The sequence below is a fragment of the Maylandia zebra genome, linkage group LG11 (assembly GCF_041146795.1).
Source record: "Maylandia zebra isolate NMK-2024a linkage group LG11, Mzebra_GT3a, whole genome shotgun sequence".
Taxonomy (NCBI): domain Eukaryota; kingdom Metazoa; phylum Chordata; class Actinopteri; order Cichliformes; family Cichlidae; genus Maylandia; species Maylandia zebra.
The window spans coordinates 23,566,649-23,580,123 of NC_135177.1; the positions used below are offsets into that span (position 1 = coordinate 23,566,649).

The 13,475-nt window shown below is 41.8% G+C and overlaps 1 protein-coding gene across 2 annotated transcripts in view; it reads left to right on the plus strand.

Moving 5' to 3' along the window:
* The first annotated feature begins 558 nt into the window (after positions 1-558).
* Positions 559-13,475, plus strand: part of cacng8b (calcium channel, voltage-dependent, gamma subunit 8b) — a 28,307-nt gene continuing 15,390 nt past the window's right edge. The window contains exon 1 of one of the 2 annotated variants that reach the window (XM_004550709.5): positions 559-913. The gene's annotated coding sequence lies outside the window, so the exon portion shown is untranslated. Of the gene's footprint in view, positions 914-1,594; positions 1,737-13,475 lie in introns of those variants that run through there. The other variant, XM_004550710.4, reaches the window with a different exon arrangement.

The following is a 13,475-nucleotide window of genomic DNA, read 5'->3' on the forward strand; positions in this document are numbered from 1 at the left end:
CGTCTTATAAACCCCCCCCCCCCCCCATCTCTCTCTCTCTCTCTCTTACTCCTCCCCCTCCTCCTCTCTCCCTCTCTCTGCAGGGCTGCGCTTGTGCTCCATTTCCCAGAACTACCAGCGCGGCCCTCATCATCAGCATCATCACTACAGAGGAAAAGTGTCCCACTGGCGCTCCATCAAGTCGCTCTCCAGCAAAGGAAAAAAGAAATATCGACATCAATAACGCTCGCGCACTTACGAGCTGGTCATAATAGGCTACTTACGAGCGCGCAACCATGAGCGTGTGGCACACGCTCCAATAAGCACATCCAGACCAATTCCCTCAATATAAGAGGGGGGTGAGGGGGGTCATGCCTTCGTAGTGATCTCGTAGCACAACATAGGCTACTGTGGGAGATTTCATCTTGTGTCGACGATCCAACCTCATTCACATTTAGCGTGGAGTTTTAGTGTGATGCGACAAGTTGCTCGCGCCGCGCGCAGTGTGGAAGAAATCGATGGAGGAGCAGACAGGCGGGCGAGCGCTCATCCAACCGGAGGGGAGGGGGAGACGCATTCTCCCCGAGTACACACAAGCAGCGGCCACATCCACTGTAGACAAATCCGTGTTCAGTGACGTGTTTTGTACTAGCCTTTTTTTTAATATATACACATTGAACCATTTTCCACCTCAGACTTAAATTTAACCGGGACCTGAGACTTCACTCTTTTTTTTCTTTTTGCTCCTAAATTCATGATTTTTAATCACCCCTTTCGATTTAATTATTTATTTTGTTGCCTCGATAGACCCGTTATTTAGCGCCGTCCACCTCCTCTCTCCTGTTCCCTCCATCCCCTTCTCTCTCTGGGAGTGCAAGGCGCTGCGAAGCTCGGAAATTTAAAAAAAAAAAAGAGAGAGAGAGGGAGCCTGCAGGTAAGACCGCCGTAAGCTTCTTTAAAATGATTATAATTGCATTGAGACACTGTTGTTTTGACTTTGCAGCTTAATGAATGACAGTTCATCCAGGCTCATTTTCATAGCACATTGATTTGTTTCACGTTGCCTGCAACTTAACACACTACTGACAGTGTTGATATCGTAATTCCAGAAAAGAATAATAATATTTCTCAGACTTCCACCACTCCTCTCCATCTCCCTCTCTCTCTCTCTCTCTGATTAAATGCTGAATGATAATATTCCCACCTATTTTGCGCGGGCCTATAATTAGCGACCGCAACGTCTATTATGCAAATGATCATTTTAATAGCTCGTTTTTAAGCTCTGCCTGCATTCACGCCGCAGCAGTGGAGACTAAAATATCTGCTGCGTTCGCTGACATGATCGGCCGCTTCCCCGAGGATGGAGAGTTATTTCAGCGTGTGCGAATGCGAGTCTCGGTGTGTCATTCGTGTCCCAGTCCGCTGAGTTTTCTCTGTACTGGTCTCTCGATGCTAGGCGTCCATTTTCCACCGTGCAGCCTATGCAGGCAGGGTGATGTGTGTAGCGTACTCTGTTAACAAATGCACCGCAGTCCGCATCACTATAAGTCAGCTCTGCACGCTCTCGGCCCCGTGGCTCTGAGCTCGTATGTGTCTCATCAGTGTGTTATGCACCGCTTTGGAGTGCAGGGCCAGCATCTCATCTTGGCTCCATGTTGAACCTGGGCCACATCATTGCATCAGACGCGTATTTTTTTCCATTATTTTCCACAGTCTTCTCTCACTGAACAACCTGTGCAGCTTCGACAGATCCAGAGGTAAAGGGCACCGAACACCTGGCACGCGATCAGCCATTCAGTATTCATCACAGCTCACATCATGTCATTGCTAAAGGAGGACTGAAACGTCTTGAATTGGAAATTATGTAGGAGTGTGCACTGCAGTATTCAGGAGTTTCTGTGCACTGTCAGCAAACAGCACAGTGACTTATACCTGTCTTCATTGTGCCTGCAGCCCATGGCAGGTTACAGCTCTGAGTGTTTTCTCAGAAATTTTCATTATTCAATGAGAAATACGCTGTTGTGCTAGCCTACAGTGTTGATGACTGTAGCACAAGTTTATACCCACTAAGCTCAGCTTCTCACTGAGTGCTGCATCTATTCCGTTTGGGGACCAGCCTTTGGTTTTAAAAAGCCAGCATAAATGACCGTCAGCGCTCTGCTTTTACACTGTTCATTTATACCCTTGTTTTGTTTTGTTTTCTGTCACTTGATGTTACAAGTTTGCTGTTGAACTTTTCCTTTGTGATCATGCCAAATGCGATTGCCACTGGGTGGCAGCTGAACTGAAATATTTGTGCATTTCTTAAATATTATCAGCAATGAGATAATGGATGAGAGCCTAAAGTTGTTCATTTCTTAACTACACCTCAAATCATTAATTAACTGCGTGTAATTCTGCGAAAATGCATGCAGTTACTGTTTGCGCTATAACTTCAGTTGTGTGACTTAATGACAGTGCAAGTGCAAGTTTCATGTTACACACTGCACACCGAAAGGGCCTAAAAGTTTGCGGTTATTTCTGATGAGAAATCAAAGGTGTCGTTTTTGTATCACGCTGCTGCCATTTGCCGCCCACCTCTTTATCAGCTATCAGTGATTCTTTCATTAAGTGGTCTTGGCCCTGTCACACCCCATCAGTTCCTCCGCCTCCCACGTGCTAAACACCGTCTGTGCCGTGTGTGTGATGTACGTGTGGCCTTGATGATCGTCTCTGTGGACTTTGGATCACTTTCAAAACCCCTGAGTTGGCTCTAAGATCTGCTTTTTACACTCTAAGGTGACTCACTGCAGTCAATACTGATGCGTAGCCCAAACAGGCTGTAGGTGTGATTTAACGCTGGCCAAATTATAATCATCTAATGCTCAAGCGGTCCACAACAATCGGAAAGGATCTCTAACTTTTGACTGTTTCCACTCGTTTACCTGTCTCGCTTAAATTTCACTCCTGGTTGGTCTCTTTCTCTCTCTATATCTCGCTTTCTCCCTTTGAGGAGAAGTAATTCTGCAATGATCATCACATCTGTCATGTAGCTGTTGTTCAGAGGATCAATGCCTTTGCTGCAATTTTCTTGATGGTCTGAGATTTCACACTGTTCATTCCTCTCTTTAGTGCAGGAGGAAGCCCAGTGCTGTACAAGAGCCACAAATGCCTCAGTTTGAAATACAGCCCCTTAACAATCTAATGTTCATTCACATTACTGCATAACTTTTCATCTCTACCCTATTAGTAAAAAGAAACTCCTGCATATTTAAAGAAAAAGTCTAAACTTACACTTGTAGCAAGTCTTGCAGTATTGGGAAAGCTTACATTCAATACACAACACTGCTTATAACTCCAGTGAGCAGAGGCTTTTATCCAAAGCATTCTAAATGACTCCGTTCTCAGTGGCTATGACCCATGCATCAATTAACCCAGAGCTTTGGTGTTTTTAAGTGCTTTGTTTAAGCTTGTATAGCCTAAGAGCAGGGTTGTAAGAGCCTGTGATTGAACCGTGTTGTGTCAGTGATATGCTGTTAGCTGACCTGTCCGTGTGTGCAGGAGCATGCAGCATAAAAACACGACAGAAACCGTGTTAGCATGTCTGATAGGCCAGCACAAGGCTGTAGATACAGGTTGCAGCACCTGTAACTAAATCCCACAAACAGATTACAAAACGGTGTAGGTGTGAGTGAGAGTCTTAGTTGTTTATATTAGAATATTGAAGCTGCTCACACATGAAATAGATTATGTGACTCAGAGTAGGTGCAGACATATCACTCTACTATTAGGCCTATGAGTAAATAAATGAATGACTATCTGCTAAACATCTGTTTGAGATTAGCTGAGTGATTAACAGAGCAGACCCCAGGTCCACAAGAGTTTGCTCATTTACATTTGTCATCAACTCTTTTCCCTATTTATTTATGAAACGATCCAGAAATTATCTAGTATGCAGACCTTGAGAAAACTCTGCTCAACAGTTTCTTAAATAGGCTTATGTGTATTCTCATAAACCTAGGGATGTCACAGGAACCAAGCGTCCTAGTGTATCATTACACACTGAAGAAAAATGACACCCACAAGTGCAGGAAAAACCACACTCGGAAAAGCAAAACCTCATGATGGTGACTGGTGTAGCTGCCACGAGGCAGTAAGAGTCGGGTTTGAATGTACTTTGTGTTGTTACCCTGAATTCCTAGTTTTTTGATACAGCTGGCATTACCATTGTAATCAACTGAAAGGTTTGCAATGGGTAATGTTAAATGTACAGAGGAGGTCAGGATAAGGTACAACAGTGAGTGTCTACAGCCATGTGTAAAACATGCTGGAGACTCTGTCATGTTTGTGGCTGCACTTCAGTCATTGGTGTTGGGGATCTTGTCAGAATTGATCAAATTGGGAAGGAAGAAAAGTACCATCAGATTCTGATCCACCATGCAGTACCATCTGGAAAGCCTCTGATTGATAACAGCTTCATTTCTTAGTATGACGATGATCCCAAACACACTGCCAGTGCACTAAAAACATAGCCGGATAGAAAAACCCACAGTTGAACACTGTCAGTAATGGATTGGTCTCCCTTGGAGCCAAACCATGATTGTTAGTCCAGGACTGATCCATAGTAAACTCAACATTAGTGAACCAGTCTGGGATCATCTTGACAGAGAACAGAACAAAAGGCAGCCAAAATCCGAAGAAGTGCTTTGAATGTCCTTCAAGAATCCCAGAGAACTATTTCTGAAGACTACTCAAAGAAATGACAGGAACGCTTGCTTAAGAGAGTTCAGGCAGTTGAAAAATAAAGGTGGTCATACCAAATATTGACTTTCAAAGTCGTTAGAATTGTACGAACTGTTTTTGGCTTACATGCTTTATTTACATTTATGTTTGCAAGTGTTTTATTAAATCGCTGCACTTCTTCCCATTTTAATTGCAAAATGTAAAGATACAATTGGTGGCTTTTTCTGGCAATAGGCGTGTTTGGAATCCCAACACAGTCAGCTGATCCAAGCAGAGGTGGACAGAGCGTAGACGAGTAAATAAATCACCAAACATAACAAATGTTCAGGAAATCAGTTTATGTTTCACATGTCTGAAAGAAAATCTGAATATCATATTTTTAAACAACTGGCCGAGATCTATCAACGAAAAACTTATTAATTATAACATTTATCATTTTTTTAAATCTTTCTTTGTTTTTCAGTTTATACAAAAATAAAAAACACCCATAACATCACTGCATCAACCTAAGAAATAATGAAGATGATGCGGCAAGTGTTTAACTTAGTATCTTTAGTTACATATTTAGATATGCTACATATGTTGATATTCTGTTTAGTGGGGTTGGGGACTCATTTTTACCTTCTCATTAATGAAGATTTCATGCATTTCTTACACGATGCATAAGTGGTGATAAATTCTGGATAGTACTGGAGTTTGTGTGGTTGTAATATACACATTCCCCTTTGCCATAAATCTGAGCATCCCGGACCTAACACCCTCACAGTGATGCCTTCACCTGGTGGCCTGTTTGTCAGACAGTTAAAACATCTTTAAATCACCTGCTTGGGCTTTAGGTAAGTTTGATATTTTGTTAACAGGAACCAAATCATAAAGAAAACAGGCACCACATTTGAACTACTCATTTATGGTGAAACCTATTAATTATTGTTACTTTATTTGTATTTAAGTGCATTTCTTTGAACATAAATTATAAATCAACTGGAAAAAAATGAAATAAATAATAAATAAATGTGAACTGAACTAAATATGCCACAGCATGACATTGTGTATTTAGACTTTAAGGGAGGTGCAAAAGTGAAGAGGGAGAGGGATTCAAAAACAGAATGAAGTACAATAATCAATCACTCACTCTGCAGGTGGAGGGAGAGATATAGGAGAGGTGGAGAATGAACTCAACCTGGGTGTCTATTGTCCTGTGTAGTTTGGGAGATGATTGGATGATGGGGTGGGTGCAGTTTTCTCTGGGATGGAGTCGGGTGGGCTGCCCCGGACTCTGTGGGGCTGGGCGGTGCTGCTGCTGCGGGCCCCGGTCCAGATGGGCCTGGGCCCCCTTGCCCTGGTGGGTTCCAGATTGTGAGGTTCCTTGCCCCTCCCTTTCTTCCCTCCCCATCCTCAGCTGCCTCCCTATTCCCGCTCTACCACACCCACCCACACACGCAGGGCTTGGGGTGCAGGTATGTCACCAGGGTGCAGGGGGGGCACTCCCCCTCTGTCCCCTTCTGGCCGCCTGTGCCTCAATTATATTCTGCAACCTAGACATCCACATTACTCACACTCTCACATAACACATACATATAGGGCCTTGGGGGTGGGCACGTTTTACAGCATCCAGAGGATGGTCGGTGTACTCCAACCCACCTCTGGCGCTGGTGCCCTACCCTCAATTTTAAATGCATTTAGACACTAAGGGTTTTCGGGAAGAGCCGTGCTGCTCTCTGAGAGGAAGCTAGTACCATGCTCTCCTGAGTTTTAAATGCACTTTAGAACAGCACACAGCAACACTACATATGAGCGGGCGTAGGGAGGTTTGAGGTCTTCACTCACCCCGGTTCTGTTAGCCGTCAGGGCTGGGGGGCTGGGAGGAGGTGCTGGCCGTCAGACTGGGGTCTCGGATGCGGGGCCTCCCTGCTACTGCAGATAAGGAGGTGGTCCGCTTGCCTCCACCCCAGAGAGAAGGGTTACATCTCCTAGGTCTAGGTGCGGCTTGCCCCTCTGAGGGCGGGGGTACCTGGACCTGGGATATAGAGTATGTTTGGGGAGTGCGACTGTCTGTGCAGTGTCAATTTGTGTCTGTCTACACGTTGGGTGAGTGCCGAGTATTTGGTTGTGCATATGGGGTGGGAATGCACGTCTGTGTCCGCGTGTGCCTGTTCGTCTGTGTCTATATGTCAGGTTGATGTCTGGGTACATCTCAGGCCCTCTAAAGTACGGAGGCCTATCTCCCCTCACCACACTCCCTGCCGGTGGCTGATGCCCTCAGACGTTGGTGTGTTGGTGGTCCTTGTCGTCTGGGGCTGGGCGCTCATGTATGTACCGGCTCACTCCTGGTGGCCGATTGGCAGGGCCTGGCGCCTGTGGCCCGGCTGGGCCCCTTCCGGGGGGTGGGGTGCCCTCAGGCCTCTGGGCCTGAAGCTCGGCCCTCTTTGCCACAGCTGGCTGCCGGCAGAGCCCGTGGGCACGCCACTGCAACCCCCTCTGGCCTCTGCTCCGTAGCTGCGGGGTGACCTCTCCTTTGGGGCTCTACTCAGCTCTTCCCAGGAGGGTGGCACAATATCGTTTATTATTTAGTATCTACTGTTATCTACTGTTAGCTAGTTTATTGTGATGGTGCTGTTTTTTTTATTATGTTGCTCTTTGTTGTTTGCTTTCTCTTCTGTTTTTTTTCTCCATACAGGTGATCCAGGTGTTTTGTTTTGGGTTTTTTTCTTTCTCCCCCCCCCCCCCCCCCCCTTCTCACCGTCTCTTCTCCCCTTTGGTTTTCTTTCTCTCCCTCTCTTTCTTTCATTCTTTCTCCCTGTCCTATCCCCCAGTCATGTCTGTCCCGTTTGTAGCAACTGAAAATAAAATAAATTCATAATTATAATAAAGGTCAATCAAATGGACCAATATGGCAAGGCCATGATGATCCACTTGGTAAAATAAATCCGCTTGGCTAAATTCTGATGGCTAAAGATCCAAACGGGACACAAAAAAACAAAAAAAAACCAATAATCATTTCATCTCAATTCTCTCATTTTATTAATCATTTGAAGCCAAATGGTAATTAAAATTAAATTAACGAGACAGTCGTATAATGTATGAATCAGTAATGAAAATCTGTTGCAGGCCTAATTTAACTGCTGATCACCCATTACTGGAAGATATCTCCCTGGTTAAACTGGATAGGCACTTGTTTGAGTTTCCCAAAGTCTTGTTGACTAAACTCTGTATTAGAGCAGTAATAAAATAATTATAATCCCCAGTTTTTCTATCTTTACAACGGCCAGCTTTCTTCTTGAGTTATTTGCAAGCTTGTTTCCTGGTTAATTTGTTTCTCCCCTGCTGCACTTACATAACAGGATAACTTACTCTTTTATGTATAATAACTATAAATTTAAAGGGCAATTTTGTGTTAGAATTGCTGTCAGAAAGCGGTTTAATCTGTGAAGACTGGAATATTTAAAGTTCATGGTTGCAAGTGTCCATGTGTTTAAGCATGGATTCACGGGTTCATGAGCATCCAGTCATTCAGAGACACTTTATTTTGAGAGCCTCTTAAACCAAGGTGTTACTGCCACTGCCTCCTCAGGCACTTCTGCTCAGACAGGCAAAGCCTTGGTCACATGGAGTCAGAGGATCTTAGCAGACTCTTCACGAGGGCTTAATGGCAGTTCAGCTACACTTTAAAGTACCTTTTAAAGATGACCTATTTTATGCATTTGTTGTCATCATTTTGACAGTTGTGGGTGTTAAAGGCCGCATATGTGCTTGGTTCGTTTGCATGTGGATTTCTTCCTATTTTTCTTTTTTTTTTCCTGTGCATTCACGAGTGTGTTTCTGCATGTGAGCGTGCAAAGATGTAAATGTGCGCCTGCCAGATGTGGGAGCTCAGCAATGAGCTCAGGTGTGTAGCTCTTTCTCATGATTAAGGGGAAAAATCACTGCGGCTACCAAAAGTCACTGCTCTGAATATTTGTGCATGTTTTCCTAATGTTCACTGCCGCCATCAGCACCTCAGAATAGAATACTCGGCTTGTATTTTTAGATCTGCCATCATAAGTAGGCCTAGTGCATGTTTTTGGTCAAGCACTCACTTTTGGTCAAGCACTCACTGTTAGCTTATGTCATTTTCAATAACTACAGTCCCGATTCTGGTCCTGTGGAGACCAGACATAATTCTTCTTTCCATGTGATACCCTTGTGTGTGTGTGTGTGTGTGTGTGTGTGTGTGTGTGTGTGTGTGTGTGTGTGTGTGTGTGTGTGTGTGTGTGTGTGTGTGTGTGTAGATGCTGCACTGAAAACTTCCACACTCGCCCATGCAGGACCACTGCCTTTCACATGTGTGGAAAAACTTATTACGGCTGTCATCATTTATTCAACAAGCAGTTTGGTAGCTGATTTATGCAATGAATAGCTAATGGAGCAGCTGCTACAAAATTCAAATCTCCTGTGTGATTTATGGCTGTGTTATTAGCGCCACAACTCATTGGGCATGCTTGTATTTCATACAAGCAAGGTGGCCTGCCTTGCTGGGAATGAGTCACGCAGGTAGATCTGATTATATCTGAAGTTTTTTTTTTAGGCAAGTGAGAGCCTGGTTCTGTAATGGTCCCTGCAGCCGCTTGCTTCCAAAGCCTTTGTTTCTGCAGTAAGTCCAGCTACAGCTAATTGCCCCTAGCTAGCAACATACAATGAAGGCATCACTGTGAGGGTGTTAGGTCCGGGATGCTCAGATTTATGGCAAAGGGGAATGTGTATATTACATCCACACAAACTCCAGTACTATCCAGAATTTATCACCACTCCTGCAATCATTTGCTATTACGACCAGTGTGAACATTATTGCCGAGAAGAGTGGCTCTGAACCCATTATTTCATAATGTAAAAAAGGTGATGCTGCAGTGCACTCTTATGACATCGTCAGGCTTGCAACAGTTTAAAAAAGGATCAGAATTGAGCTACAGGTACTATCTTATTTATTTCTCACATTCTTCATCCTTCAACCTGGCACCTGCATTAAGCACGGTACACAATGGCCGCTGACAGTGTGTATTTGAGATTCAGGTCTGCTATGTTAGTTGTGGTTAATGTTGCTTTGATCTGCTAGCCTCAAGCAGGGGTGAGGAGAGAGTTAGAGGTCTGGCTAAGCTCACCTCTTTCATATTCAAACTCCCCCCTCCTCCTTTTTTTGTATTCCTCAGCTCAGATCAGCACTGAGTCAAGTGAAATCGCTTGTCAGATCTTGCGCAGCCCCCTTGGGAGCCACAGAGGGCATTTGTACAGATTTCTGCACATATGCAGTAGTACCCCACAGGACCTGCAAACAGAACTAAATGTGTAAAATCTTTTGTCCACATTAACGTTTGAACTAATCACTGTAACGCAACTATTGAAATAATACTGCCACTGTTAATTATCCACTAATTCCTCAGGGTGCAGTTAGAAAATCTTGGCCTTTAGAAGTCATCTACTCTTCAACCAAAAAACATATACAGACTTTCTATATATGCCACAAGGCACTTGAGTGCATTGTGGCCTAAACTTGAGTGCACTCCACCTGTGAGCCCTCCTGGCCTAAATGAATTATAAACAGACATTAAGCTTGCATTGGTGCATCATAAATCATTTTAACCTTGTTATCTTACACAGAAATGATAACAACAGACCTGTCCATATCTTAATAAAATACACAAAATCCTTCTGCCTGCCTGTCTGTCTGCGAACTTCTACCAAGTCAGAAGTTGAGCAGCCAAACTTGGCACACAGGTACATCATAGACTCCTCAAGGTTCTTCTATATCTATATCATGTGTTACTATAATTTTATTCCAATAACATTTAAGAATTTTGATCCACAAAACCTGAAGTAAACATGATATATTATGACATCAACGTGTTTTCTGCCAACCACCTAACAATGTAGTAGAATTGCAGAGCATACACTACTCCAACATGTGCTCATTACATTCCAAATCTGTATCTCTAAATATCCAGAGCAACAACACATCTGACATTTCCTATCATGATATAAATTTTACTTTTTGATGAGAGAGAATACTTTACATCCAGCTTGGTGTAGGTGGACTGCTGCTGTTGCTGACAGCTGTTGCCCACTGCAAGTATTCCAAAGAGCAATTATGGGACAAACTATATTAAAATACGTTAATTCTTGATTTACAGAACATCCTGTTACTGAAAATGTAGCCTACGGTTTTTAGAATACATACTTTGTTGGTTGTTGCCTCGTTGCCCTGTGATTGGAATGTTGTCTCTTTGATTTTTTATTTTATTTTATGAAATGCAGTCATGCGGACAGTTTGTAAAGGTTAAGTAAGTTAGACTTAGAAATCTCGTTTAGGTTAGGTAAGTTCAAAGTAGTAAAGATGCCCAGTTTGTTGCAGATGGTGTATTCTTTCGGTAACACTTTGCAATACGGCTCGTTACTACGGGTTTAATTTTCCTGCAATAAAAAGGGAGTTCGATGGATTTTATTCAAAATTACATTGTAATTATATTTACATGAAAATATATAAAGGCATTACACAAGAATAAGAGGGTAACAAGTCAAACAAACCAGAAATTATATTGCAAGTAAATGTATGTAGTGCATAAGTAATTGTAAGTACTGGATAATTTCCTAGTAATGTAGACAAAGATGTACAATAAACAAACAATATTTTCCCATCTTACATTTTGGGGCAAGGTCCATATTATGTAGTGACTTCATCTTTTCTAACTTCCAGCTATTTTGCAAGGAGAGTGACACAAATTATACTGTATGTAATTTTAAGTAATGTGTGTTTACCTTTGAGCAAATGCAATATTTTCCCATTTTATGTCGGGAATACACCATATTATGGAGTGACTTAACTTTACCTTTTACGTCTTTATTTTTTTTACATCATTATTTAATATTCATTTAGCTAATGTGCATGATGAATTTTGTGTTATGCAGCTGTCCTTTTTTACTTACACTGTTCTTAAAATTACTTCAAATACAATGTGTGTCTCCTTTCTTATAAAATACCCAGAAGTTAAGCCACTTTATAATACTGAAAAGTCTTATTCTTTCCCCATCTCGCATCGTAATTATGCTGATGTATTACCACACTTAAAATAACTTAAGCTTACAGTATAATTTGTATTTCTTTTCCTGCAAAATACCTGCATGTGTTGTTACGTATGCAGTACTTAAAATGACTTACGCACTACTGAAATTTACCTACAATATAATTTTTTCTTGGTTTCCTGTAAAAAGCTGACTGAGCCCCTTAATCTAGTTTACTACCTTTAAGTTTGTCCATCTAAACATTATTACAATGTTATTTACATGGAACAGCAAAATACATGGAAATTCCATTTAATTACAGAAGAATTATGTCTTTGGTTGCAGGCTGTATTATAAAGTGTTACCGTTCTTTCTGCTGCAAAAATGGGTTAACTCTGGCATGTAACTGATGTCCCACTTGTGTCAGTAACACAGTAGATCATCGAGTGTATGGATCGGCCAATCAGCAGTCAAGAGTACAACCCCAGTGCTTGCAAGATTAACAACACTGTCAGTTGCAAATGTCTGCTGACAAAAGACTCTGCAGAGCTCAACACTGACCACTAGGGGGTGGATGCTGTAGCCTCAAAATTATATCATGATATTTGCAATAATGGTATTTATCACTAATGATAATGATATTTATGATGATATAGAAAAGCAATACTGATTACATGATATATTAATGATTGCAGTTTGCAATACAGCAATATGTATTAGTGTAAACAAAACAAAAGATATATTCCATTGATGAAAGACTGCCTAAATCAAACTGTGAATCTGTTGCTGCAAAGTTTCAGCAGCACCACCAGAGTTATAGTCAAACAGTAGCATGTAGCCAGTTCACAGAGCTCAGGTAGTGTTTTCAGTGGAGAAGTAAAAGTGTTAACATAACTGTTTAACACTTTAACAGTAACTAACCTTGTAAGGCTTCAGGAGCCGCACAATATTGTCACATAATATAACTGAAAAAAAAATTTCAGCCTGGGATGTTACATCTTGGGTCAAGGTTTTTAAAGCTGTTTAAGACCATCACCATATAATGTCATCAATATTTCCCATCCACTGTTTGCTCTTTCTGTCATTTGGAGTGCAACTAACCAGAGTTACAGAGATTAATTATTTACTCTGTGGTTTGTTAGGATCTTCTTCTCACATGCCATCATAGCCTGCTTATGCTCGACTTTGTGTTTTTGCCTCAAGTGTTGAAACAAGTTTGTTGTTTCCATCTTTAACAAACAGTTTTGGGGGGAAAAGTATTGGAAAATATCTTGCAAATTGTTGAAGTAGTGCTTGGTTATGATTACCGGTACTACCTTTTTAGGTAGAAATGATCATTCTGCCTAAAAAGAAAGGCTGGTGTGGTGCACAAGGGCGTGTAAATGCATGCCATCCCTATATTTAAATTATATTGTTATATGACACTTTTATTTTACGTAAAAGTTTATACCGGTATTTTTACAGACAATAGAAATTCCACTTTTATAAGTTCTCCATTTCCACAGGTGAACTTGCTGTTTGTACCTTCCTTACACTGAAAAAAGCTCTGTAAAGTTACAATATAACGTACCATTGTGTTTTTTCTGTATTTTCTAACCAGACATTGAATTTTTAAAAAAAGATAATACTGGTTGTCAGTTGTATCGTGACCATAAAAAAAATATTTGGATCAAAAAAGAAGAAAAACAAAGCAAAAAAAAAACTTTAAAGGACCGAACTTAATTATTTTAATGGTGAAGGAACTA